The sequence below is a fragment of the Colobus angolensis genome, unplaced genomic scaffold (genome assembly GCF_000951035.1).
Source record: "Colobus angolensis palliatus isolate OR3802 unplaced genomic scaffold, Cang.pa_1.0 Scaffold20, whole genome shotgun sequence".
Classification (NCBI taxonomy): Eukaryota; Metazoa; Chordata; class Mammalia; order Primates; family Cercopithecidae; genus Colobus; species Colobus angolensis.
In genome coordinates, this window is record NW_012115155.1 from 5,496,296 (window position 1) to 5,523,179 (window position 26,884).

The following is a 26,884-nucleotide window of genomic DNA, read 5'->3' on the forward strand; positions in this document are numbered from 1 at the left end:
AAGAAAAAGAAAGAAAGAAAGAAAGAAAGAAAGAAAGAAAGAAAGAAAGAAAGAAAGAAAGAAAGAAAGAAAGAAAGAAAGAGAAAGAAAAAAGAAAGTCACTCAAAACCACACAACTACATGGAATCTGAACCACTTGTTCCTGAGTGACTATGGGGTAAATAACGAAATTAAGGCAGAAATAAATAATTTATTTGAAACCGATGAGAACAAAGACACAACATACCAGGATCTCTAGGACACAGATAAAGCACTGTTAATAGGAAAATTTGTAGCCATAAACACCCACATCAGAAAGCTTGAAAGATCTGAAATCAATACCCAAATATCACAATTGAAAGAACTAGAGAAGCAAGAGCAAACAAATTCAAAAGCTAGAATACAAGAAGTAACTAAGATCAAAGCAGAACTGAAGGAGATAGAGACACAAAAAATCCTTCAAAATATCAATGAATCCAGAATCTGGTTTTTTGAAAAGATTAACAAACTAGACAGACCACTAGCTAGACTAATAAAGAAGAAAAGAGAGTAGAATTAAAAAGACACAATAAAAAGTGATAAAGGGGAGATCATTACTGATCCCACAGAAATACAAACTACCAGCAGAGATTAACATAAACACCTTTATGCAAATAAACTAGAAAATCTAGAAGAAATGGGTAAATTCCTGAACACACACACTCTCCCAAGACTAACCCAGGAAGAAGTCAAATCCCTGAATAGACCAATAAAAGTTTTGAAATTGAGGCAGTAATTAATAGCCTACCAACCCCAAAAAAAACCCAGGACCAGACAGATTCACAGTCGAATTCTACCAGACGTACAAAGAGGTGCTGATACCATTCCTTCTGAAACTATTCCAAATGACAGAAAAAGAGAGACTCCTCCCTAACTCATTTTATGAGGCCAACATCATCCTAATACCAAAACCCTGGTAAAAACACAACAAAAAAAGAAAATTTGAGGCCAATATCCCTGATAAAAATTGATGTGAAAATACTCAGTAAAATACTGGTATACCAGATCCAGCAGTATATCAAAAAGTTTATCAACCACAATCAAGCTGGCTTCACCCTGGGATGCAAAGCTGGTTCAACATATGCAGATCAATAAACGTAACCCATCACATAAACAGTACCAATGGCAAAAATCACATGATTATCTCAATAAATGCAGAAAACGCCTTCGATAAAATTTAGCAGCCCTTCAGACTAAAAACTTTCAATAAACTAGGTATTCATGGAACATATCTCAAAATAATAAGACCTATTTATGACAAATTCATAGCCAATATCATACTGAATGGGCAAAACCTAGAAGCAAAAACCAGCACAAGACAAGGATGGCCTCTCTCTCCACTTCCATTCAACATAGTATTGGAAGTTCTGGCCAGGGCAATCATGCAAAAGAAAGAAATAAAGGATAACCAAATAGAAAGAGAGGAAGTCAAATTGTCTCTGTTTGTAGATGACATGATTGTATATTTAGAAAACCCCATCATCTCAGCCCAAAAACTCCTTAAGCTGATATGCAACTTCAGATAACCTATTTTTAAAAATATTTCCACTTTTATTAATGATCTTGGCTAAATCTTTTAGATAACTTCTGCAGCTTTTACAGCAGCATTTGCTGCTTCTCTTTGCACTTTTTTCCCCTGAATAGTATTTTATTGTGTGTGTATATAGATATATCATATATATGTTATATAATATATATATATATCACATTTTCTTTACCCATTCATCTGTTGATGAACACTTAATTTTATTTTATTTTATTTTATTTATTATACTTTAAGTTCTGGGATACATGTCAGTTTGCACTTTTATGTTATGGATATGGCATCTTTTCTTAAACCACATGAACTAACTTTGCTATCTTCAAAGATTTCTTTTATAGCTTCCTCAGCTCTCTCTGCATTCATAGAATTGAAGAGAGTTAAGACCTGGCTCTGGGTTAGGCTTTTGTTTAAGGAATGTTGCAGTTGGTTTGATCTTCTGTCCAGACCACTAAAACTTTCTTCATATCAGCAATAATGCTGGTTCATTTTCTTATTGTGTGTTTACTGGAATAGCAGATTTAACTTCCTTCAAGATCTTGTCCTTTGCATTCACAACTTGGCTAACTGGCACAAAAGGCCTAGCTTTCAGCCTATCTCAGCTTTTGACATATTTTCCTCACTGAGCTTAATTATTTCTAACTTTTGACTGAAAATGAGAGACATTCAATGATTCCATTGATTTGAAAATGCAGAGAACTTTAGGGGTAAATTCGTATCTATATTTTTATGTCTTGGGAAACGGAGGCCCAAGGAGAAGAAGAAAGATGGCGGAACAGTTGGTCCATGTGACAGTGAGAACACACACGGAATTTTATTACTTTTGCCATTTTACATGATCATAGTTCATGGAGGCACAAAGCAATTACAATAGTAGCTTCAAAGATCACTCATTACAGATCACCATAACTGATATGGTGATAATGAAAATGTTTGAAATATTGCAAGAAATACCAAAATGGAACACAAACACATGAAAAACACACGCTATTGGAAAGAGATATGAACTCAGGGTTACTACACACCTTCAATTTGTACGAAACACAATGTTTGTCAGGCGTAATAAAGCAAAGCATGAGGTACAAAATGAAAATAAAAATGAAATGAGGCATGCTTATACTTATATCTGTTATTTTACTTTTTGTTTTCTGTATGTCTAATATTTTATTCATGCATTTCTCCTCACTGTTTCCTTTTGCATTAAGTGTATATATTCTATTATGCCCTTTAACTTGTTTAATAATTTATTATTTTTTGAGTTATAATTGAATGATTTCTCTAGGATTTGTCAAATGCATGTTAACTTATCAGAATTAACTTCAGATTAGTAATTGTCAAATTCCAGTGAAATAGAGAAACATTATCCTTACATAACTATTTCTTTTTCTCCTTTTAGTGATATTATTGTATATAATACACCTATCATCATTACAAATTTAACAAGTTATGTTTATGATTTTACCATTTGTTTTCATTTCCTCATCCAAATATAGCTTTGCTCCTTTCAACCTCTTTTGTGCAGTTCTATGTTTGATATGTTATATGGCCCCAAAATACACTGGATGCATATTGTTGTATACAATTCATTTTTAAGCTAGTTAAGAAAAGAAAGGAGAAAAAATTTCCTTGATAATATTTTTTAAATAATTACCTTTACCAGTGCTCTTCATTTGCTCGTGTGGATTCCAATTATTTTCTTGTCTCACTTCCTTTCAACTTGAATAACTTTCTTTAGTATTTCACGTGTGATATGTCTATTAACTATCAATTCTCTTATTTCTTGCTTTTTTTCTGGGAAAATATTTATTTCTCTTTCATTTTTGAAATATACCTTTGATGGATTAATGATTCCTGGTGGACTGTTTCTTGTTTTTTTTTTCTTGAGCACTTTAATATGTTATCTCACTCCCTACTGGCCTCTGCTATTTCTGCTTGGAATTAGCTGTTAATATTATTGATGTTCCTTTCTAAGTGACATGCCACTTTTTCTCCTGCTGCTTTGCAGATTTTTTCCTTGTCTCTCAATTTTCATATTTTACTATGAAACATCTCTTTATGAATCTTTTTGTATCTGTCCTAATTGGAAATCACAGAGTTTCCTGAATATATGTTATTTTTGAATAAATTCAGCAAATTTTTAGTCATATAATTTTCATTTTTTCCATTTTATTTCTGTCTTCCTGCTATGCTCTATATGTATATGTATAGTTTAGTTAATAGTGTTACACATTTCTCTGAGGTTCTGTTCATTTTTATTTATCTGTTTCTACTCTGTTCCTCAACTCACATAATATCCATAATCTTTATTAATGTGTCTTTGATTTGCTAGTTACTTCTTTTTTTGCCACTTCAAATATACTGCTGATACTTTCTAGCAATGCTTTTATTTTGTAATTCTAGTCATTGTAGTTTTCAACTCCAAAATTAGTATTTTATTCCCTTTACATTTTATTTCTGTTGACATTCTTTACTTCTATAACATTTCCACCATACATTTCTTTAATTCTTTAATTATGATTTCCTTTAATTAAATAACAGTGCATATCATTGTTCCTTTGTATTCTTTTTTTCTATAGACTATGGCATGTGGTCACTCTGACAGGTAATTGAAGTTGTCTACTTATTTTTTTTTTTTTTGTTAGTGTATAACTAATATTTTCTTGTTTCTTTGCTTGCTTTATTCTATTTTATTTGAAACTGGACATATGTAACAATGTGTTGTAACAACTCCAGATATTGCCTTTGAACCCAGGAACTTGTTATTTTTATTCTATTGCTTATCCACTAGATGGTTTATTTTAGTAAAGTCTATCACCCCCCAGTTTAAACCTTTGATATTGCTCCTCAAGGAGTTGCAACTTTGAGTTCCTCTGAGATGACAGTAGTATTAAAAGAACTCTCTTCATCTATTTTGCTAATTGCACCACTCATTGCTGGCTAATTGTCTATTATTTTTAACAGCTCACTGTGACACAAAGTGAACTACAAACTAATTCGATAAAATTAATGTGATTTATTCAGTGGAATAGTTTTTTATTTCATTATTTGATACTTTTATTTACCCTGTTGAGGAGAAAGATCCTCCACTTTTCCTATTATCTCAATGTCTCCTTAAAACTATTCCTTTTCTTCTGAAAACTAGTATAGGCTGTGATATTATTAAATACACAAATCCCATCTGAATGATCTTTCACCACAACCTCCACTGCTCTTGAGAGTGTCCTTAGACTTGAACTTTCCTATTTTGTGCTGTAAATAAAGTCAGGTTTTTTTTTTTCATTACTTAAGTGCTTGAGAAGTATTTATTTTACTATCTGCTTATTTTCTTAGACAAAAATCTGTAATAAGCTAGAGCTCTAAAGCTGGAAGTATGGCAACAAAAAGCTTCTTTGTTAGTAACATCTTCTCTCCAGGATCCGAGCAATTAGTGGAAGCGAAGTGGAAAGTTGAGATCCTCTGGGCTTTTTTGTCCTGTCATGTAACCATCGTATCATGCATGGTCAAGGAAAGCATTATCCGGGCTGCAGTTTTTTCAATATGTCACAATCACATAGAGTCTCAGTTCCAAAAGTGGGAATGGACAGAAGAAGGAAGTCCCCACCTCTTGACCACAAATACCTAAGTCTTATCCTCAAAACCAACTAATTTGAGATGTAATAAGAAAGCCACATTCTTTTACCTTTCAGAGTAAAACCCCTCTGACTGGGAGCTGGGACAGAGGGACTCCTGTGTTTATATGTGTTACAGTCTAAAACGGAGTTGTCATCTTGCTCCTCTGGGAGGCTGGGGCGTGGAAGGCTCTTGACTAAAATATCACAGACTCAGTTTTATCAAATCATCATAGATTATCTTGAATAGATATTTCTTCATTAACTGTGGGCCCTCAGAAAAATTGCCAGAGATTTTTAACTGATTTTCTTTAAATAATTTTTATCAATTTCACTAGGAAGCAGGTCGGTGGAGCTTCTCATGCTTTCATGCTCAAATAACTCTCAAATTGCTTTCTGCATACATTGATACAATCATAGGGCTTTATTTATTTAGTTTATTGATATGATGAATTACATTCATGGAGTTTTTAATGTTGCACAGATTTGAACAGATGGAATGAGTTCCACTTGAACAGATAGAATAAGTCATAGTATATAATAATTTTGTATATTGTATTTGATTTGATAATATTTTGTTTAGAATGTTGCACCTATGTTTATGTGAGATATTGGTTTTAAGATTTCCTTTCTTCTAATAAATGTATCTGACATTAAAGTTAGAATAATGCTGGCCTCATAGAATGAATTATGATGTGTTGCTTCTGTTTCTATTTTAGGGAAGAGGTTATGGATAATTGGCATGCATTTTTCTTAAAAGTTTGACAGAATTCACTACAAAATTTTATTCTGATTTCAATAATATTTCCTATGACTTCTATTCTTTTACATTGTTAATGTGTATTTTCAGAACCAAAATGTTGTCTATCTTGTGAATGTTCTATTTGAGCTTGGGTAGAATGTATATTTTGTTTATTTGTGGATGGATGTTGAATATTGTGGTTGTTGTAAATATCAGTTTGATTAAGTAGATTAACAGTGCTACTTATCTATATTCTTATTAATTTTCTGTTTAATCTGTCAATAACTGAGAAAAGCATGCAAAAGTCCTCGATTATAGTATTAGTTTTCCCTGTCTCTCCTAATAGTTCTATCCATGTTTATCAGTGTTTTCCTTTTGGATTTTAACACCATCTTTTTAGGTGCATTCACATTTAGGATTGCTATCTCTTCATGGAGAACTGACCTTTTATCATTATGCAATGCTCCTCTTTATCCTTTATAAGTTTCATTATTCTAAATTCTACATGGTCTGAAATTGAAAACAGAAGCTACTTCTGTTTTCTTTTCTTTGGTGTTGGCAAGGTCTTTCATTAAACGTATTTCACTTTTAATTTATCTCAGTTTTAATAGTTAAATTGGGTTTTATTTATTTATTCTCTATTGCTCTTTTTTTTGTTTGTTTTTTGAGACAGAGTCTCGCTCTGTTCCCCAGGCTGGAATGCAGTGACTGGATCTCAGCTCACTGCAAGCTCCACCTCCTAGGTTCACGCCATTCTCCTGCCTCAGCCTCCCAAGTAGCTGGGATTACAGGCGCCTGCCAGCACGCCTGGCTAATTTTGTTTGTATTTTTAGTAGAGACGGGTTTTCACCGTATTAGCCAGGATGGCCTCGATCACCTGACCTTGTGATCCGCCCATCTCGGTCTCCCAAAGTGCTGGGATTACAGGCGTGAGCCACCGCGCTCGTCCTTTCTATTGCTTTTTTAAAAGTAGACTCAAGCCTCTACAGACTAATGTTGACATTTTTTATACCTTAAATTTTTGTTGTTAAAAGGACACGCATTGCAGAAGGTGCTAAGAATTGGGATAAAGTTTTAGTTTGGGGTCAAGAGCGGTGGCTCATGCCTGTAATCCCAGAATTTTGGGAGGCTGAGGTGGGCGGATCACCTGAGGTCAGGAGTTCAAGACCAGTCTGGCCAACATGGTGAAACCTCATCTCTACTAAAAATACAAAAATTAGCTGGGTTTAGTGGTGCATGCCTGTAGTCCCAGTTACTCAGGAAACTGAGGCAGGAGGATCACTTGAACCCAGAAGGTGGAGGTTGCAGTGAGCTGAGGTCATGCCATTGCATTTCAATCGGAGAGACAGAGCAAAAAAATAAAAAAAAAGTTTTAGTTTGAAGATTTTTGTAAACCAGCTGGAATGGGCTGTGTTTTGTTTTATGTAGCTCTAGGTATGAAATTATTCAAATCTCTCTACTGTCTTTGTTTATGCCTCCCCTCTTGACTTTGGTCTTCCCTAAGTACTTCTCAGACTGTAGCAGGACGAGCAGCAGACGAAACTCCTCAGACACGGAGTTACAGAAGGAAGGGGTTTATTCAGCTGGGGGCATCGGCAAGACTTCAGTCTCAAGAGCCGAGCTCTCCAATTCCTGTCCCTTTTAAGGGCTGGCAACTCTAAAGGGGTGCATATGATAGGGTCATGACTGATTGAGCAAGCAGGGGGTACGTGACTGGGGACTGTATGCACTGGTAATTAGATCTAAACAAAACAAGATAAGAATTTTCACAGTGCATTTCTATACAATGTCTGTAATCTATAGAAAACAGAACCAATTAGGTCAGGGGTCGATCTTTAACTACCAGGGCCAGGGTGTGGCACCAGGCTGTCTGCCTGTGGATTTCATTTCTGCCTTTTAGTTTTTTACTTCTTCTTTCTTTGGAGGCAGAAATTGGGCATAAGACAATATGAGGGGTGGTCTCCTCCCTTATTCCCCCCTTTTGAGACTCTCACTCATTTTATTAGTGGGAGTTCTCACTTTCATTTTCACTAACTATGTCTTCTTGCAAGACAGATCGATAGTGATTTACATAGTACGTTTGTGCTGAGGCATTTTGGTGAACTAAGGTAGTGATGAAGCTTTTTATCAGTTGAAGAAGTACAAGTAGCAAACAAGGGAGCAGTAGGCAGGTTCCTATTATTATTATAACTCCTATTATAAGAATTTTAAATCCTCTTATCACTGGGAACCATTTTCCAAACATGGCCCCAGGATCAAATCCATGCCACACTTGCATGGGCACACGTGCCAGTTTTGTCATATCTCTAACTATGTCTTCAATTACTTGCCCTTGATTCTCTATGTGTAGGCAGCAATTAGTAAGGTTAAATTTCCTGCAGATCTCTACTTCAGCTGCTAGCAAGTAGTCAAGAGCTAATCTATTTTGATAGATAGCATTTCTCATCAGAGTTTCTTGCCGGGCCAGAATAGTCAAGGCTCTGCCGGTTTTATTAGTGATTATTTCTAAGACAGCTTGTAACTGTATGATTCGGTTGATCATGTAAATAGGGGTGCGGTATCCCCATGAGCCATCTTGTGCCAAAGTAGCAGGCCTATAATAGTGTATGATTCTCTCGGCGGGCAATTTATCATTTTTTCAATTTCTTAGAGCTATGCTTCTCTTTTTGCAGGAAGCATAGACATGGAGCCCAGGAGTTTGCCTGCTTTTATGGGCAGTAGGAAGAAAGGTGGTTTAATAGTGCCAATAACACAACTACCTGCCCACTGGTCAGGTAATTTGGCGTAAGCTCTATGCCCACATATCCAGTATAATCCAGTGGGGACTGACCAGTGCCAGTGGGACTCCGGGTAGGTTCACACAGTTTGCAACTTTGGGAATTTGCTAAATGGATTCCTCTCTGTGTGATTTGAACTCCACCAAGTGACTGTTTCTGTGGGACCATTATACAGTTTCTGTCTCAGACAACTAAGTCGTCCTACGGGGTAAGTGAATTCTTTTCCTTTTCTAGCTATGCAATATTGTCCAATAATTGAGACTTTTAGGACCCAGAAATTATCAGGGTGATTCTTTTGAGCCGGGAACTCATCAGGAACTGGGTCTGTAGGTACTAATTCTTGGGCTTCCGATGGCCATTGATCTCTTATTACAGTTCCTCCACATACATAACATGAAGTGACATTGAGAGACTGTGCTACATGCTCGGCTAATTGCAAAAACAAATTTCTTGTTTTTCCTAGAATTTCTGGTACTGGCATATTTAGTTTATCATAGAAGGTTTGAAATACTGGCTCAGGACAGCGTTTATAAACTTTTTTTCAAACCATGATATTTACTTGAAGATCCAGTCTAGCTCCATCAATTTTTAGGGTTACATGATCCCCTTTTGTTTCCAGCAAGGATCAAGGGGATTGGTTATTACTAGCTCTAAGGGGTTACATTGTCCCTTAGTACAGGAAGGGTCACTTTTTCCTTTCTGAAGGTGGACTGGATCCTTTTCATCATTTTTTTTTTTTCTTTTATCTAAGTGGCCTAAATGACACAAGACTAGTATTTACATTTATTTTCATACAGTCCTAATTTACGACAGATGTACTTATTCTCTGCCATATAGTCTCTTTTCTAATTAAGACAACCACACCTTATTCCTAACTTACTACTATTAATGACAGCACAGGTATCAAATTTTAAGGTGACTTGTTTGGGCACCCTTTTTTTCTTCTGTTTTGGCTAACATTTTGCTCATGTCATTTATGAGCCCCCACCAGTCCTCAGTCCTTAATCTTATTTTAAAAACTGTTGTCATGGGAGGCTCAGATGGGTCATAACACACATCAGGTTGGTCATTTCCTGGGTTATGTACCTTGTATAGAATAACATTATACAAACAATTTCTTTTTAGAGTTCCAGTACACTTATAATAACGGTAAAATAATAGGACCTTAGCAACCTTTGGTCCTACCTCAGTGACTTCATGTATACACTGGGAACAGCCCTCAGTGTGAGGAAGGTCAGTTGAAGTCCTAACTGTACAAGTCCAAATTTTAAGGAAAATGAGTCCCGCGATGAGTTTCCTCATGCTTCGGCCGTGGGTGGACCAGTCAGCTTCTGGGTGTGACTGGAGCAGGGCTTGTCGTCTTCTTCAGAGTCACTTTGCAGGAGTTGGTGAAACTGCTCTTGTCCAGATACCGCTTACAGTCTACTGATGTTTAAGGATGGTCTCGGAGGTTGGGCCTGCTAGACTCATCCAACACCTCTACACAGTTATGTTCAACTGAGCTCTCTGATACTGGAAACAAGGTGGTGGGGTTTAGGGTGTTGCAAACTTCAATGGTTATGTGGGAATTTTCATAGAGCAAGATTTGGTACTTGGTTAATCTAGCAGTTTTTAACCAAGGATGTCCTTTGGTATTTATTAAAGTTACCACAGCATGGGGGGACTTTATATTCAGGTTTTGACTAAGGGTTAGTTTACCTGCTTCTTGTGCTAACAAGGCCTTTGCTGCTAGGGCCCTTAGACCTGGGGTCTGGCCTTTGGAAACACTGTCTAGTTGTTTTGAGAGATAGGCCACTGGCCTTGGCCAGGCCCCACAGTCCGGGTTAAAACTCCAACTGCCATTTTTTCTCTTTCTGACACAGAGTGTAAAGAGTTTTGTCAGGTCAGGTAGCCTCAGGGCTGGGGCTGACATGAGTTTTTCTTTTAACTCATGAAAAGCTGGTTGCTATTGGTTGTAATAGATGTAGTTTATCTAATCTACATTTTTATTAACTGTCACCTACTAAAATACTGACTCAAATCCTGCAGCTATTTGATTTCAAGCTTTAAATTGATCTGGTATTCCTCGTGGGACTCCAATTGTGTCTAAATAGATATGAGAGTCGAAAGACCCATAAGGGTCTGCTCTCGCTTTATGATGTCTTATTATTATTATTATTATTTATTTATTTTTTTTTCCTTCTGGTTGATGAAATGCCAGGGTGAAAGGGATAGCCAATTGGACTAAAGTACAAGTGCCACTCCAGTTATTTAGCAGAGTGCCTAGTAAAGGTCCACCACAATACCACCACACATCCGCTCAGGGATGAACAATGGCTGACTGATTGATAAGCTCTTGAAAATTCTTAAGCTCACTGCATCCTTTCAAGTCTACAAGGAATGCTAAGTTTCCTCCCTATCATGAGAGACACGAAGTGAACTTAGCGTTGGGAGACAGAAGCTGGTTGGCTCTCAGGGACTGATCCGCAGGGACTTTGGGATATAGCAGAGAGAGCTTGGCATGACTTATTACTCCAGGTTGTGGAATCCTGGAAAAGAGCTATCATGCAGCCTACACCTGGTCAACTGAAGGACCACCTTAGTGGAAGGGGGACAATCTGGGCCTCTGGCCTGCCATGTGCACAAGCCTAACAATTGCTTTCGTTTAATGTGCAGATGGAATATTTGATCCATTTTAACCAGGCATTTGTATCTTGGTATCCTGTCTTAATTGCTAAAGTTTGTTTTAAGTCTTTAACTTCTATGATCCTCTAGTAAAATGAATGTATGGTTTTAGGGAAATTGCAAAAACCAGTTGGGGCAGTCCATCCTTGCTTTTTAGTGGTCCACAGAATGTTGGACCAACTATGGCATGAAAGCTGTACATCGGGGGGCAACACTCCTGGTGGGCACTGGGGTCTTTATTGAAACCTCCTCGGATTAAATGGTCCTAGTTTACTAATGTCTAGTCTGAGGAGAGTCAGGAGGGACAGAAGTACTTTTCTGAAGTAGAAATCTGTCTTTGACTTGGCAAGTCCTCACAGGGTGTAACAAAGCAAGCATTAAATGCAATAGTTTGAGGCAAAATTGACCTGGTTATATTAATAACTAGATGGTCAGCAATAGAACAAGGAAAGAAGAAAGAGTAATAGAATAGATTAAAAGAGTTAAATTTTTCTTAGCTTTAGTTTGGTAGGGTTTTCCCCTGGGACTATGGCCCACGACTCTGGAGGGGGTGGCGCTTTCTTGGGTGTGATGAGTCCATCCTTTTTTTTTTTTTTTTTTTTTGCTGTACGAACAGCAGTCTTGGTGGTTAGCAGCACAGGGTAGGGTCCTTACTAGGCTGGCTCAAGTTTTTCTTCTTTCCACCTTTTGATGAGAATGTGATCTTCAGGCTGGTGTTGGTTTGCTGGAAATTCTAGGGGTAGTACATGTACTAAAAGACTTTAATTTTTTTTTTCTTTTGTAAGAAAGGAAAGTGGAAGATAAACCAAGTATATAATTTTTAAGAAACTGACCTTTTGTTTTAAATGTGGGGACCTTGGCAGTGGACTTTATAGTACTTACTGCCTTTTTACTGAGAAATTTCCTTTAGCACCTATTTTTATTAGTTTTTAAACCAAAGAAAGCCAAATACTATTTTACATTTAACAATGCTTCTCATGATTTTTATACCAGATAAGCTAAATTTTATCTTTGTATTTATTGGGTTATTAATGTTAAACCTAATTTTAATAAAACCTTGTGGACATATTTATTTAATTTTTAATGTTTGACCATAAGGTAAGATTTTATAGACTCTTTTTAATCTTTTGTAATTTTTGCTAAAGAGCAGGTTATTTAAGAAAAACCTGTTATGCTTTTACTTTAATGTCCAGTTCACAGAAAAACTGGATGATACTTCTTTAACTTTAGCTAATATGTTTACGCACAGAATGTTCTTTACAATTAACATTTTAAACCTTGCTTAAACCTTCAAAACAGCAATTTTTAACTTTTTAATGTAGGTAAAAATGTACATTCTTATGCCTCCTTATAATCCTTTTACCAAAGGTATATTTTGCTTTTCTTATACACCTTGCACATAAACTATTTTTTTTTAATAGTTTTACATTCAGGAGGCCTAGTTACTTTTAAATTATACAACTTTTTTGCATAAATTATTTTTTAACACACTTTTTTTATAACCTTTTTTTTCTTTTACGACTTTTACAGGCAATTTTTTGATATGCCTTAACTTTCTGACTTATTACAAACATTTCTTTCTTTAAACAACCAGTTAATTTATTTCAGGACAAGAATTTACCATATAACACTCTTTTATATAAATTCTGCCCTCCCTTCCCTCCCCTTTTTTTTTTCCGAAGATGATAACCATTTTTTTTCCAAAGCAAAACTTTTTTTTCTTATGTCTGTGGACTAGACTGTCTAAGGCCACAAGAACAGAATTACTATAATACATGTTACACCGTTAACTTTTAGCAAACTTTACTTTTGTTGAAAACCTTTTAAGTTTGGGATTTTAACTATCCTTTGCTATTAATAAGAGCTTGTTTTGTCCAGGTTAGAATTGGTATGATGGTTTTTAAAGGAAGAGGGTACTTTTTTTTTTTTAACTACTTGTATATCTCTTTCTTTCTCTCTTTGATGTTGTCTCTCTGACTTTCCTTTTGCCTCTGTCTCTTCCTCTCTCTCTCTGCCTCTGTCTTTCTCTCTCTCCTTGACTCCCTCTTTGTCTGTCTCTTCCTCTCCATCTCTTCCTCTCTCTCTCTGCCTCTGTCTTTCTCTCTCTCCTTGACTCCCTCTTTGTCTGTCTCTTCCTCTCCATCTCTTCCTCTCTCTCTCTGCCTCTTTTCCTCTCTGTCTCTTTCCTTTCTCTCTCTCTGCTGATCTTTCCTTGCCTCTGCCAGCCACTTATGCTGCTGTTCTCTCAACCGCCGTGTGTTGAGGGCGGGGGATCTAAAACAAGCTGGTCTGGGTTCCCTGGCTTACAGGTTACCTTGTGTCATACCTTTGAAACAAGGGACCTGTCCAGGCTTAATTCTAATGGCCAACCTACCTCTAATGCTGGCCAGTCTATCTTACACAAAGTTTTAAGTTTTCCTGGTGTCACAGTACTCCATAGTCTCCCTTAAATCCTTTTTTAGAAAATTTTCAACATAGTTCCTAGTGCGGTGGGCTTACTTTGTGCCTCACCCATGTTTCCTCTAGACAAAACACCACGCTCACACCACACACACACCACAAAACAAAGAACGGGTAAAAAGCGCACACACACACTTTTGTAGTTTACACCAAACCAAAATCAAAACCAAAATCAGAGTATCCAGAAATCCAAGCCAGTTCAAAACCAAAACCAAAGTATCAAGCAATTCAAACCAAATCAAAACCAAAACCAAAGTGCCGATAAAGGCACGCCCTGGATGACCAGGCCACGCTTCTGCTCAAATGGAGGGGGCAAGTTTCAAAGACTAGTCTTACCAAGTTTTAGATGTCCAGACTCCAAGTTTCCGTTCCTTCCTGGTGTTCAGCCACTGCGTTGGTCCTCCACGGGAGCCTGCCACACACTGCTCTGGCGAGGCGTCCCACGGGCAAATGCCTACCCGGAAGTGCTCTCAGGATCCGGGTCGCTGGGGCTGGTGGGAGTCTCCTGCAGCGATGTTTCACAGGGCAGCCTTAAGCCGCTTAAGGAGCTGCCTCCACCATCCACCATTCACCTCGCTTCCCAGTCAGGAAACCAAGAAATGTAGCAGGAGGAGCCACAAACAAAACTCCTCAGACACCCAGTTACAGAAGGAAGGGGTTTATTCGGCCGGGGGCATCGGCAAGACTTCAGTCTCAAGAGCCGAGCTCTCCGAGTGAGCAATTCCTGTCCCTTTTAAGGCCTCACAACTCTAAGGGGGTGCCTGTGAGAGGGTCCTGACTGATTGAGCAAGCAGGGGATACGTGACTGGGGGCTGCATGCACCAGTAATTAGATCAGAACAAAACCAGATAGGGATTTTCACACTGCATTTCTATACAATGTCTGCAATCTATAGATAACAGAACCAATTAGGTCAGGGTCGACCTTTAACTACCAGGCCCCAGGTGCGGCGCTGGGCTGTCTGCCTGTGGATTTCATTTCTACCTTTTAGTTTTTTACTTCTTCTTTCTTTGGAGGCAGAAATTGGGCATAAGACAATATGAGGGGTGGTCTCCTACCTTAAGACAAAGTCTGAATTTGGAAACTCTTTTAGCTGAAATTATCTTATTATGCTGGGTCCCTTTAAGTGTGGTGGTAAGGTGTGGAAGAGCAGTCTTTTACAACACTTTCATTAAGTATCAGTCCCTAATCCTTGTTGACTATGTTCCCTCTTACTTAGGTGAGATATAAAGCTAGAGGGGATGAAGTAGAAAGACTGTTTTTCCTCAACTGAGCTAATGTTTGCAAAATCTTTTCTTCCAGAGTGAGATTCTTTGTTATGGAAAAGGGTCCAAGTGTATTTTGCGATAATTGCTCCTTCTCCACCCTACCAGAGCTAAAAGGGGATTTTTTTTTTTTTTCAGATTTTTATCATGGAACCTGAAGGCATTCCTGGAAGTACATGAAAACTGAGAGACCTCCCTAAGACTGCTGCCCCTAATGAATTTTTAACTCTCATGCTAATCCTTACTTAGTTCTTAGGAATGAATCAGAATGATCATTTATCTGCTGCTACAAGTCTGTGACCAGTGACTTCTGCTCCAAGTAAGCAGAGCTCAGATGCAATATCCCTCTGGAAGTGCCTGTCACTTCAGATTCTGGGGTAACATTTCTCCTTTCAGGGTGATAATTTTTCCTTCAACCTAATTCTTTTGTGTTCTTTTAAAGTCCACACATTAGTGACTAGAAGAACTCGGGTCTGAATATTTAGTTGTTCTTCCTCCTCCTCAGCAGAGAAAACTAGAGCAATGCTTGAAAGGAAACCTATAGGCATAGAGGTGCTTTCTTTTGTATTCTAAATTTTATTTCTGCTCATATTTATGAGGCTTCTTTAACTATTTCCAAGAAAGTAGCAGTCATAGGACTCTAATGCTCTTTATAACCGATAGGATTTGTTGCTTAGCACTTCTGTTTACATTCTTTGGTCCAAAACTGAAAGGTCTTCACAGTAATCTCAGCCTCCAGCAGGGAAGATGACAATCTTATCCGTATGAAAAGAAATATCTGTGAATGAATGCATTTTCAGGAATTCTGTGAGAGACGTTAAATAAATCTACTCTAATAGTCTTTCTATGACACTTGAACTACTTAACTAACACATGTATTTTCTGAAGATCAATAATTGAGAAGTGTTTTATTCAAATAAAAAAGACATTATTTCCTTAGGCAGAGATCACCTACTACCTCAATAGAGATTAGCAGCTAAAGTCAGAGAACGAACTTTTCAGGGACAAAAGAAAGCACCACGCCTGATAAGGTGCCATGGTATCACCTAAAAGGAAGCCAAGAGAGCATTAGAGACAAGCTCATCCTAACTCATATGCTTGCTGACAGTGATTCTAGTCACGAGCCAGTCAAACTACCTAGCATTTCCATCTGTAGAAGTAGAACCTTTTGCCTGCTGACTCAAGTCTCTATTCAGTGTTCACATGCTAACCCATTTACTTATTTATTTAGCTCAATGTGCAATTTTTTGTAGATCCAAATATTTGAATGGATGTAGGATGAATACACAGAGTCACTGCTTGGTTTTTCACCAATGTTCTTCAAAATAAACCAAATATATATGAACATATAACTATTAAATAAACTTTAACACGGGGATAACCAGTCTTTTGGGTTCCTTTGCCCACACTGGATGAAGAAGAATTGCCTTGAACCACACATGAAATACACTAACACTAATGATAGCTGATGAGCTAAAATAAAATTGCAAAAAAATTTCACAATATTTTAAGAAAGTTTATGAATTTGTTCTGGGCCACATTCAAAGCCATCCTGGGTCACATGCAGTCTGTGGGCTGCCGGTTGAATGAGCTTGCTTTAACACATAGAATAGATTGGAGAAAATTTTGTTTTCAAATTAGCTTATAATTCCATCACCCAGCATCAGAATAAAACCGTTTTTCATGGTTTGTTCTTCTTAGTTAATATCTTACTTCATTCACAGTGTTCTGATTTTTCTTGTGTCATTACGTTTTATACAATATTCACTTATGACTTTGTTGTATGGATAACATTTCTAATGTATACATACCATTCAATTAAGTAAAATTAACATCATTTTTATTACCCTCTTGCTGAAATTTTAGTTTGCTTTCAATAATTCTCTCTTAAAGACCACAGAAAAAAATGACATTTATATGATATTACACTTTTCATGACAATTTCAACTTGACATATTTCTTCAAAAGGAACCACTGTATAAACAAGAAAGGACATATTTATATTGTCTGATAAATTTTGTCTAATTGTCTTTCCAAAATTATCAATAATTTTGTACTTTGTTCCCCCATTATAACAGTGCAATTATGGTTAAGCAAATTTGAGGAATTCATTTTTGACTCTTTTTTTTAACCCAGAGGAACAAAAAATAGTTTTTAAAATATTTTATGTGCATCGTTTCTACTATTTTTATTTATACATTTGTAAATTATGTATTTCTTCTCTTTCTGCTTTTTTAGAGCATCAACTAGATTTGAAGATTTTCTTTACATCTCTGACATTAACAGTAAAGCATATATTGGGCAATGGTGAGGCCATTACCAAGAAATCCTCACCAGAAATTAGGACAGTGGAATTCACTGAGAAAACTTAGAGAATGATATAATCACAGGTATGCTGTTTCCCTTTGCCCATTTCTTCCTAGGGTGGTTCCCAGAGTTTTAGGATCATTTCGGGGAAGACGGAAGGGAAGAAACCAGAACCCCTGGGCAATGGAGCTTCTAATGTGAACATTCATGAACAGACCAGCCCTTTGCATGCTGTGAGTGGGTGCTGGGGTGCAATGGCAGTATAATGTGGTAGAAATATGGCTATGACCCTATCCTTCTAGCTCAGCTTTATTGCTAATTTAAACACTAGCTTGTAACTAGTTTCCATGTACATTTGTAGGAAACCAACTCCTTTGTGGGGGTACAACACACAGGAGATAATACAAAGTTAGTCTTTATCTCCCCTGTACTCCAATTTTAACTAGGGTATCTATTTTGGTTCAGTTTTAACTATGGTATCATGCTACTTGTGGTAAATAGCTTGCACCTCTCTCTTTTTCAGTTTCTTTACCTCAATGATCCTGACATAAAAATTTTGGATATTTAGCACATAAGAATGATTTAATGAAGCTTAATTGAAAATGTTTATGTATGAAGTTAAAGAAATTTTCCAGAAAATAATGATGTCTCTTTTCAGTCCATTACTAGAATCATGGTGAAATGTACTCTAACATTACAACAGTTTGGATGTTCTAATGTAGCTACAACCTCTGAAAATGGATCCTCTGAGGATAGGCACCCAGTGACTACCCCATTTAACTAAGTTACTTCCTTAAATATTGGTGATTGATCCAGGCCAACTGAATTCTCTCATATTAGGATTTGGAATGCAGAAAAATGAAGACAGATCCTGAAAATCACTGATGTTATTAAATTGTATTAGTCTGTTTTCATGCTGCTGACAGAGACATACCTGAGACTGGACAATTTACAAAAGAAAGAGGTTTAATGAACTTACAGTTCAAGTGGCTGGGGAGGCCTCATAATCATGGTGGAAGACAAAGAGGAGTAAGTCATGTCTTACATGGATGGCAGCAGGGAAAGAGAGGGCTTGTGCAGGGAAACTCCTCCTTATAAAACCATCAGATCTCATGAGACTTATTCACTATCATGAGAACAGCATGGGAAATACCTGCCCCATGATTCAATAACCTCCCACCAAGTCCCTCCCACAACATGTGGGAATTCAAAATAAGATTTGGGTGAGGACATAGCCAAACCATATCATAAATGATAGCTATAATCTAAACAAAGACCTTTACACTCATACCCCTGCGGCTATTGCCTTCTAAATGCTTGCATTGCTTTTTTACTGAGTCATGTTTGTTCATTTCTTCCTTTAAAACGAACAGTCACTCTCCTTGTAGTCCATTATATTTTCCTTTTGTAACAAAGCTGGCATTGGTCAGAGTCAGAGTTAGGGTCACTTGCATACAAAAGGAGAATCATTCTAATGGTATAATTACTCATGCCTATTTTTACTCATCTGATAGTAATATTGAGCCCCTTAGTGACATGTAGGGACCAGCAAGTCCACATTGCTCACTTTTGTCCTGTTTCCTTTGACAAATCCTGGTTTATTGAATGCTTACTAATTATAAGACTCTTGTGCCAAAATTTTTGTTTTAGTACTTTTTCTCTTTACATTTTTACAACTTTTTGATTTAAGAATTATTGTTACCTTAACCAGGTCATGGTGGCTCACACCTGTAATCCCAGCACTTCGGGAGGTGGGGGGATCACTTGAGGTCAGGAGTTTGAGACCAGCCTAGCCAACATCGCAGAACCTTGTGTCTACTAAAAATACAAAAATTAGCTGGGTATGGTGGTGCTTGTAGTCTCAGCTACTTGGGAGGCTGAGGCAGAAGAATCGCTTGAACTCAGGAGGTAGAGGTTACAGTGAGCCGAGATGGTGCCCCTGCACTATAGCCTGGGCAATGGAGCAAGACTCCATCTCAAAAAAAAAAAAAAAAAAAAAAAAAAAAAAAGGATTAGTGTTACCTTAGATGTGAAAACGAGAACTTGCAGATATTAAATACTTTGTTACTGTTTAAACAAGCTTGAAATTGCTGAGTAGCCTGCCTAACATCACTGTCCACTCTGTTTCTACTATGTCACTCCACTTTCCTTGACTGAACGTCAATGTAAATATCAATAGATAATGAGAACTTTATAAAAGCTCGTATGGATACTTTGGCTTTCCAAGTGTTAGACTGCTGACACGGGGAGTGGGAATGTTCTTAGAGGAGGTAGCAAAGCTTTCTATCCTACAATAGTAACACCGAGACAGAAAATAACATGCAGAAATATGCTTAGAGAGCATTCTGAGGCAACACGCCTGTGGGGATCGAAGAAAGTGGCGGGGGCAGAGGGAGGAGTAGAACAGCATCACATTCAAAATGAAAACATGAGCTGATTTTGTAGGAGTGCAGGAGCTGGGTGGCACTCATATTTGCTCCACCTTGCATCAAGGAAAGAAGTCTTTATAACCCCACATACATCAGAAATTGGGTTAGGCTGCTGACAAGAAGGCGGGAACGATCTTAGCTTTGCTAAGATTCCCTACATCCTGAAAATACTTACAAAGTTAACGAAGTTTTTCAGGAAATAAGTGTCTCTTTTCAGACCATTACTGGAATCATGGTGAAATGTACTCTAACATTACAACAATTTTGATGTTTTAATGTAGCTGTAATCTATAAAAATGAATCCTATGAAGATAGAAATTTGGAAGTGGGTTCTTACATTCCTGTGAAACAGCTAATGTTCTCATTTTGAATGTGATACTGTCCTGTTTGTCACTCTGCCCACTCCTACTTTCTATCTCCATAAGATAGAAAACTTTGCTGCCTCCCCTAAGATTATTCCCGCCCCCTTGTCAGCAGCCTAACCCAATGTCTGATATAAGTGGGGAAATAAAGACTTCTCTGGGCATCACAGCACAGCCTGCACTACAATTCAAATCTCGTGCTACTTGGATTCAATTCTTTGCATTATAAATGTAAGAAACACTTCCTGCAGAATTCTGCCTGGGGTCTTGTCCTGGGAAATCTTACAAATAGATAAAATTAAGTGGACATGTTGTAGACCTTGTTACGGGTTGAATTGTGTCCCCCTCACCCACAAATTCACTTGTTCAACTTCTTGCCCACAATTTCTCAGAATGGAACCACATCAGAAATAAAGTCACTAAAGAGGTGATTATGTGAATATGAGGCTCTTAGGATAGGATCATACTTCGATATGACTGGTGGCATTATAAGAAGAGAACATCTGGACACATAAATGGACAGCAGGGATGAGAACACACAGAGAAACAGCCATGTGAGGACATATCCAGAAGGTGGCCATCTGTAAGCCAAGGAAAGATGTCTGAGGAATAACCAAACCTACCAACACCTTTATCTTGAACTTCTAGTCTCAAGAACTGTGAGAAAATAAATTTCTGCTGTTTGAACTATCCATTGGGTGTTATTTTCTTATGGAAGCCTGAGCAAACTATAACAGAACTCAGCTTTTTCTGGTGCCTCAGTTGCACTTAATTGTCATTTTCTGCATCTCTACTACAGATTCTAGATCCCTTCACTGTCAGCCACCAACTACGCTGGAGTAGGTGGCATACATGGTAAAGTACTTAGCATACTCAGACTAATATAAATTTTTCTACCACTCGATCTTGGTAATTTAGAGCAGTAACACAAATTGCAAATGTTTAGAATGTTATTAAATTATAGTTCATGCAGTTACTAAGTTTCATCCTATTATCTTGTGATAAATCATTTAAAAGCAAAATTGAAAATCTACAATGTAACTCTTCACTCTTATTAAAATCTAGACAGACAAGTGTCTGTGCTGTTGTTAGAGGAAACAAAACTGTGAAATATAATATATTGGCACCCATTAGAAATAATTCTTCACCCAATATGTGAGAAGTTTCACTGAATTCCATGAGAGGGAAAGAAAAAGTACAGATAAGTACATTTAAAGAAATTACATCTTTAAATTTTATTATAAATGACTAATGTTTGTTCTGGGCATGGTGGCTCAAGCCTGTAATCCCAGCACTTTGAGAGGCTGAGGCGGGTGGATCACCTGAGGTCGGGAGTCTGAGACCAGCCTGACCAGCATGGAGAAACCCTGTCTCTACTAAAAGTACAAAATTAGCCTGGTGTGGTAGCACATGCTTGTAATCCCAGCTACTCAGGAGGCTGAGGCAGGAGAATTGCTTGAACCCGAGAGAAGGAGGTTGTGGTGAGCCGAGATCGCGCCATTGCACTCCAGCCTGGGCAAGAAGAGTGAAACTCCGTCAAAACACAAAACAAAACAAAACAAAACAAACACTAATGTATGAAAAGACAATTACATGGGATTGTCCTCTCCTCCGGATATCAGAATTCTAAAATCGACAATTTATTTTGATTTGTATAATTATGAATAACTCCTTTTATCTTTGTTTAATCCAAGTTTTGTATTATAGTATTGTTTAAGTAATAGAATATTAGTGTTTTGTATTCTTGAAGAGGAACTCAGATTCATATACATGTAATCGTAGGAAGATTTTCTTTGCTTTTTGTAAAATGCCAATTTAAAAAGAGAGAATGGGAGAAGAGTTCAGAACCCATAACAGTTTTTATTTATTACATGCATACACTCTGCTGGTAGATAAGAGTGAGCAACATTTCGGCTGCAGTCATCATTTAATATTTTATATGAATTTATCTGAGACCATAATGGGGCAAGGATATCTCTATTCTAAGTAGCAGCTAAACGTTAGTTAATGTAGATAGGGACAAAATTAATAAATTCCCTTTTATTGTTGCACTAATTTATTTAACATGTATCTTATATATCTGCATGCATTCCAGGAAATGGAGGACATTACATTGAGTAAAATAAGCCAGATACAAAAAGACAAATATTCCATGTTCTTCCTCATATGTGGGAGCCAAACATTGGGGTGGATCACGAGATCAGGAGATGGAGACCATCCTGGCCAACATGGTGAAACCCCATCTCTACTAAAAATACAAGAAATTAGCTGGGCGTGGTGGTGGGCGCCTGTAGTCCCAGCTTGGGAGGCTGAGGCAGGAGAATGGCATGAACCCGGGATGGAGAGCTTGCAGTGAGCCAAGATTGTGCCACTGCACTCCAGCCTGGGTGGCAGTGCGAGACTCCGTCACAAAAAAAAAAAAAAATTAAACTCAAGGAGATAGAGATTCAAATGATGCTAACCAGAGACCAGGAAAAGTAACAAGGAGGGTGATATAAAGTGAGGATAGCTAATGGGTACAAAAACGTAGTTAGAATGAGTAAGATGTAGTATACAGTAGCACATGGTGAATATAGTTAACAATAATCTATTGTACATTTTGAAATAACTAAAAGAGTGAAATTGTGATGTTCCTAACACAATAATAAATGCTTGAGATGTTGGTTATCCCAGTGACTCTGATTTGATTATTACACATTGCATGCCTGTTTGAAGATATCATATGTACTTCATAAATACATACAACAATAATGTACCCAAAATAATAAAAAGTAATTTTTAAAAAGAACTGTGAACTTGAGATGCTGCAATAAATAAAGGAAATGTCACCCTGTTCAGTGAGATTATAATTTAGTACTGGATTCCATTTTTTAAAAAAGCATGGTTTGCATGATTGGCCCCTTGTGTTGTTGGGAGTTTAAACTAGCCTCGAGAAGATGAACTAGTATTTGTATCGTAGACAGTAAAGTACCCATTGCCACAGTCTGCTGACAGGTATATTTCTCAGTTCTTTTTCCATTGAATACCAACTCTAATTAGAATATTTAGCAGTTACACATCTACAGCCATCTGATCTTTGACAAACCTGAGAGAAACAAGAAATGGGGAAAGGATTCCCTATTTAATAAATGGTGCTGGGAAAATTGGCTAGCCATAAGTAGAAAGCTGAAACTGGATCCTTTCCTTACTCCTTATATGAAAATTAATTCAAGATGGATTAGAGACTTAAATGTTAGACCTAATACCATAAAAACCCTAGAAGAAAACCTATGTAATACCATTCAGGACATAGGCATGGGCAAGGACTTCATATCTAAAACACCAAAAGCAATGGCAGCAAAAGCCAAAATTGACAAATGGGATCTAATTAAACTAAAGAGCTTCTGCACAGCAAAAGAAACTACCATCAGAGTGAACAGGCAACCTACAGAATGGGAGAAACTTTTTGCAATCTACTCATCTGACAAAGGGCTAATATCCAGAATCTACAAAGAACTCAAACAAATATACAAGAAAAAAACAAACAACCCCATCAAAATTGGGGAAAGGATATGAACAGACATTTCTCAAAAGAAGACAGTCATACAGCCAACAGACACATGAAAAAATGCTCATCATCACTCGCCATCAGAGAAATGCAAATCAAAACCACAATGAGATACCATCTCACACCAGTTAGAATGGCCATCATTAAAAAGTCAGGAAACAACAGGTGCTGGAGAGGATGTGGAGAAATAGGAACACTTTTACACTGTTGGTGGGATTGTAAACTAGTTCAACCATTATGGAAAACAGTATGGCAATTCCTCAAGGATCTAGAACTAGATGTACCATATGACCCAACCATCCCACTACTGGGTATATATCCAAAGGATTATAAATCATGCTGCTATAAAGACACATGCACACGTATGTTTATTGCAGCTCTATTCACAATAGCAAAGACTTGGAATCAACCCAAATGTCCATCAGTGACAGACTGGATTAAGAAAATGTGGCACATATACACCATGGAATACTATGCAGCCATAAAAAATGATAAGTTTGCGTCCTTTGTGGGGACATGGATGCAGCTGGAAACCATCATTCTTAGCAAACTATCACAAGAAGAGAAAACCAAACACCGCATGTTCTCACTCATAGGTGGGAACTGAACAATGAGATCACTTGGACTCGGGAAGGGGAACATCGCACACCGGGGCCTATCATGGGGAGGGGGGAGGGGGGAGGGATTGCATTGGGAGTTATACCTGATATAAATGATGAATTGATGGGTGCTGACGAGTTGATGGGTGCAGCACACCAACATGGCACAAGTATACATATGTAACAAACCTGCACATTATGCACATGTACCCTAGAACTTAAAGTATAATAATAAAAAAAAGAATATTTAGCAGTTTACAAAATACATCTAATTAAAAATACTGTGGTCTAAATAAGCCTTTTAATGTGAACATTTTTGAGCTTCTGTAACATAAATCTGCTTATCAGGTATTCATGTCTTACAACATTCAAACAACTTTTTCTACACAAAATAAATTAGTGTCTAGAGTCTATGAAGACAAAATGTCTGCTTCATTACCCCTCATATGAGGGTGAAAATACTTTCCTTCCTAGCTGATAGAATATTAGACACGATGCACGGCAAGTCTTTTTCAGGTTCTTTTTCTTTTGGTGTCTCTCCCTAGTTATAGTTTTGGCCTTATCCTCGCTACTCACTCCCTTAGGTTACACTATCGTATTCAGATTAAACCACATGTGAATTTTAACTTATGTATATTTATGATGTTCAAAAGTCCCTATCTCAATATGTGAGCTGAGCTTCAGATATAGATGTATCTTCTTGAGTATCCCACATACCTTGAAAATCAGCAACTGAAAGAAGTGAGCTTGTTGTTCCCCACCTTCCCTTCCCAAATTTGTTCTTTCTTCTAGGCACCCTTAATAACTCTCATCCAGTGGAAAAAAATGTAGGCATTCTTCTTGATACTAAGCTAAAATATTACATATACACAAGATGTATAATGAATAAAATTGCTCATGGACTCAGGCTCTACTCAGTCCTTTGGACTATCCTCTGCATCATCTACTTCCAGAGGGAAATGAGGAAGAGAAAGTGTGGTGGAAGCATAAACTTCTCAAAGTTCCCACAATTCTTCTGCTTAAAACCCATTGACAAAACTAAACACATCTTCTATTCTTTCACAGCTGTAGTTTAACCTGTCAGAGTTGTTAGTTCTTTTTATTTTTATTTCTATAATTGTCTTTCGCACTCTTTTTTTTTCCACTTAAAAGAAAGCTGACATTGAAAATTGTATTATATTTCAGTGCACAGATCTACCTAACACAGTATTTAGAATATGAGATTTAAAAATCTTGGTGCATAAATATGTGGCTATTTTTCCATTCAGTTATGGATTCTACAAGTATGATTTGAGTATCTACTATACAGAGAAAATACTAGGAGCCATATGTTAGTGAGCAAGACATGCTTTTTCCCCACAGAGCTTATGCATTAAAGGATGGAAACAAGAAATAAACCAAAGAGCAAATACATGTCACATGATGAGGTTATAGATAAGGTAAGGAAAATGGAGAATGCCAAAGCATGGAGGTTATTTTGTAAAAAAGTTTTCAGAGAGGTTCTCATTGAAAAAGTGGTGTTTGAATAAAGATTGCCTGAAAGAAGAGAGACCATGAGCCTACAGACATCCTAGGGAAGATCTCTCTGTAGCAAGAACAACAAGTGCAAAGATCCTGAGGAAGACCCTTTTTGAATGAAAGCTACAATAAAGAGCTGGTGCATTACAGTAGAATGAATCAGATGGAAAGTACTTAAAATGAGGTCAGAGACATAGCAGGGGTCCTGTTCTTATAGATCTGTGGTCCAGAGTAAAAGCATATCACTTTAGAATGAGAGGAGAAAATAGTAGTGTTGGAACAGAAGAGGAATGTGAATTATGAGGCTACTGCAGTAAAAAAGGTGAGAGATAATGTGGCTTAAACCAGGGTGATGGCAGTGGAGGGGACAATATGGCCAGATTCTGGATATATTTTGAAAGAAAGCCCAGAAACTTTGTCACAGGACTGGAAACACACAGTGGTTGCAAGGAGTCAATGATGGCTCCTAATTTAGGCCTGATAATGTAGTCGTTAATATAGATCACCAAACATTTCTGATTGTTCTCAAACTAATGGATTTTCTTTCCTCTTCTTGATACATAGGAGATGTGTATTCCATACCCTTTGCATTTGGGTATAGGGTCATACATTTATTTGTCCACTGAAATATGAATAGAAGGGATATGTGATCCTTTTTGGTGGCACTTTAAATTGCCAATATTTAATTCATCAAATATTCTTTATCTGCCTGCCAAAATTGGCAATGTCACAGATATTGGTTATTCCATCAGCATGGATTCTGAAGTAAGGAAAAAATGGGACAGGTCCTTAGCCTATTTCAAAGTTGATGTAGCACGAAAGAGAAAAATGAACTTTGTTATTCCAGTTCACTGAAATTCTGGAGGCTCTTTGTTACTGTGGCATAATCTAGATCATGTGTGACTAATAGGTAGAAATGAGCATCTGGAAGGATGGGATCATATTTCACTAAGATTGAAATGACCAAGTTAGGAAGAACAATTATAATTTTAGTTGGGCACATTGAATTGAATTGAAGTCCATCAGAAATTTAATTCTAAATGTTGCA